Consider the following 3,756-nt stretch of genomic DNA (forward strand, 5'->3'; position numbering starts at 1 on the left):
AGGGCAGGCCGGTTGCTCCCGAGAAAGTAGCAAAGAAGTATGTGAGTCAGATCGGGGCAATCGTCCGGGACAATGTACCTATCAGCATCAGAGAATGGAAGGGTAGAAGCACTAATCCGTATGCCCTCCTGGAGATAGAAAAGAATATGCTATGGGAAGACGTCAAGAGACATTTCACATTCCCGGAAGGATATATTGAAAAGGATGTGAAAGCGTGGACGCCGAAGAAGATGGCTACACAATTCCAGACATTCAAGAAGATGCTGGATGCCAACTACATTAAGAAGGGCTGAACTCCATACTTTAATGCATGGCAAAAGTTGAGGGACCACTGGGAGGCATTTGTTGAATATAAGAGGAGTGAAGACGGTGTGAAAAAGATCCTGACCAACACTACAAATGCTGGTCAGAAGGGCTACCATCATCATCTAGGGCGAGGTGGTTATGGCACAACAATTCCCAAATGGAGGAAGATGGAACAAGATCTGATCGAACGGGGAATCGTACCTGCAACTATTGAATGGCCCGAACGATCAAAAAATTAGCATTACGCTCATGGAGGCTCCATGAGCCAAGAGGATGGGACATTGATTTTCAATGACACAATACATGAGAAGGCCGAACGTCTTATGAAGAACATTGAAGATTCTAAGGCTGGGAGGTTGAAGGTGGACCGAGAGAATGATGAGCTCACATTGTCCCTTGGTAATCCCGAGCACCCAGGACGTTGCCGAGGGTTCGGGGTCATTCCATGGAAGTTTGCTTTCCAAGGCGACAGCGCATCGTACAGAAGCCGCAAGCGAAGAAAGGAACAGATTGAGGAGAGCTGGCGGCAGATGCTAGAATCCAAAGTGCAGGCACAAGAAGAAAGAATGTTGGAGGAAATCAATCGTCGAGTGGCCCACGCAGTTGCGGAGTTGGCCCAATCTGGAACATTGCCGAATCCAAACTACGCCAGCCCTTCTCAATGCCTCTTGAGAAGTTGTGCTTCTACAGGGGTCCCCGATGTGCAGACGCCTAGGTTACCCGTGGAGGAGCAACGGTTCCCCGTGGATGCCATCACACAACGCACCACATGAGAGCTGCATGCACCAGTCGGCAACCTCACTATTAAGGTATACTTATACATAATATTTATGCAATCTTGTCAATTGATCCACGCCTCATGATCGGAGTTTTATAACTTGTTTACTTCTGCTATATGTACAGGTAGCATATGGGAGTGCGTTAGCAACCCTTGCGGGGCAGAGCAGTCATGGCATAGAGATTCCACCTGGCTACGCCAGCATCCGCGTAGAGCAAATTGTTGATAGCCAATATGAAGTCCTAGAGCTCGACCTCCCGGGAGGCGACGGGGAAAGGACATTGGTAGATGCGCTTCATAGGATCATTCTATGGTGAAAACGCTACATCATCATTCCCAACACAGAGCCATCTCAGAGCTCATGACGCTCCTTGTAGATCCCCACCAGAGACCTTCTCCTCATAGCTTGAGACCGTCATCTCCTGCACAACCTGCTCCAGGATCGTTGCTTCCTACTATATCAAGGTCTCCATCTCCACCACATCCTGGTGGTGGGAGCGACGATGACAATAACAACACCCCTCCCCGATCACCGTCACCGGGACCAAGAGCAGCCCCCATGAAGGAACCTACAGCACCACCAAAAAAGTCACGAGCACCGCCTCCCAAGCAAAGACAGAGAAAGAAGAAAACAAAGGAGCCTGAAGTGACTCGTAAGGAACGCTGGGAGGCAATGACTCATGCGGAACAATGGGCAGAAATCCAATGAGAGGCCAGTGAGTGGTTCAAGAAACAAGCCGAAGAAAAAAAAACAAGGGAGATGGAGCCACCGCCAGTAAATCGAAGAGATTTAAACTTTTTTATCAGGACGGAAGAAGGAGCCAAGAAAAGGATACCACTCTTATCAAACTATGAACGGGCTTTAGTAAAGGCTGATGAAAAGGATAAAAGGAAAGGAAAGTCATCTTCTAGTGGTGCTGTTCCCGATCTCGGGCATTTATCAAAAAAAGACGCTCAACGGGTAGTAGTAATGCCCTTGGATCAACAAGCAGAAGTATTGAAATTCATGCAAGAAACGGGTCTGGGACTTGATGAATGCTTAGGGCAAGTTGAGATGCCAACTGCACCGCCCCCTGAGCCGAGATGGCCTTATGAGCTAGGCAAACCTCTTGTAAGGCCTTCGTTGGTACGGAAACTATCAACAAAGATGTACGAATTCCATCAATGGTACATGATGGCATCCGCCGACTCGAGGGAGATGTTCGGCCTTAAGGTAAAATCGATAGATTTTTACGGCGAAGGCGAGAAAGTGCTGTGGCTAGACTTCAAGGATATATACGAAGTGTACCATCATGATGCCGTGGACGTCTCTCTGATCATCGCTTGGGTTCTGTAAGTGTCCATTTATCTCTACATGTAAATTTTGGCGTGAGTCACCGTACTAACTTCGTCTTTCATTTTATGTAGGATGCTAATTCAGACGTGCCGACAAGAGGTGTACCTACATATAGGCTTCATGGATCCATCTGTAGTTAACCAAAAACAGATACAATTATCACCAGTAAAAACCTCGGTGGAAGTATACAATTTCCTAGACAAACAAACATTCAAGGATTTCATACTACTTCCATACAACTTCAAGTAAGTGTGTGTATACCATCTACTTTCGTTGTCTTTTTCCTTATCTCTACATGTTAGTTAGCTCTAATATGCATGAACATTTTACGTACGCAGCTTCCACTGGATCCTTATTATAATTGAGCCTGAAAGAAGCCGCGTCACTATCTTCGATTCGTTGAGGAAAGATCCGGTGGAGTACCAAGACATGCTAGACATGCTAGGCTTGTAATAATTCTGGACCTTTATCTCTATGCAAAAGTTTGTTTCCTAAATTTTATCCCTGTTACACTATATAATTCATTATTCTAATCCGCAGCGTATGGAAACAATTCATAAGGACACACAAAGGTCCATTCAAAGAAAAACTTACATAGAACACATACTTCCTGGTATGTATGAAGTCTGCACATTTATTACATTGTATAACACGAATATTTCATAACTTATTTTTTTCCGCACTAAAGTGCTTAAGACAAGAACCCGGGAATAATCTATGTGGCTACTACATCTGTGAGCACATGCACAGTTTTATGGGACCCAAGGGACTAAAGATGACGCCGCACAACTTTAAAGTACGTAAAATAAAACTATTATTAGTTAATTATTTTCTAGCTCCTTATATTTATTTGTTTGTGTAACATTCATAAATTTCCAAATTATAGATGTTAAATATTCAACAAGGACTCTTGAAGGAAGAAAGAATAGCGGCAATATGTGAAGGTCTCATTGGATTCCTAATGGACGAGGTGGTAAATCCAAAAGGAGAATTTTATTACGATGGACGACAATTAGATGCTCCGAGCAGCAACACCTCGACAGGAAGATTGTAGATATATAGTTTGATTTATTTGTATATATAATACGCGCTAATTATGATCGATTTGTACTGGTTGATATATATAGTAATTGTATAATTACAAATTTCATTCATTTAAATACTAGTGGATTTCATTCTAAAAAAATCTCAACTATTAAATGTTAACAAAAGGGCCGCGGTACTACGTACGTGATGCATGAAAATTTCAGACGCCATGCAGGGTGCCATGCATGGCGCCATTTACTCCCGGTTGGGAAACCCAACCGGGACTAAAGGGTAACCCTTTACTCCCAGT

Source organism: Setaria viridis, chromosome 4, assembly GCF_005286985.2.
Source record: "Setaria viridis chromosome 4, Setaria_viridis_v4.0, whole genome shotgun sequence".
In the NCBI taxonomy this organism is placed as follows: domain Eukaryota; kingdom Viridiplantae; phylum Streptophyta; class Magnoliopsida; order Poales; family Poaceae; genus Setaria; species Setaria viridis.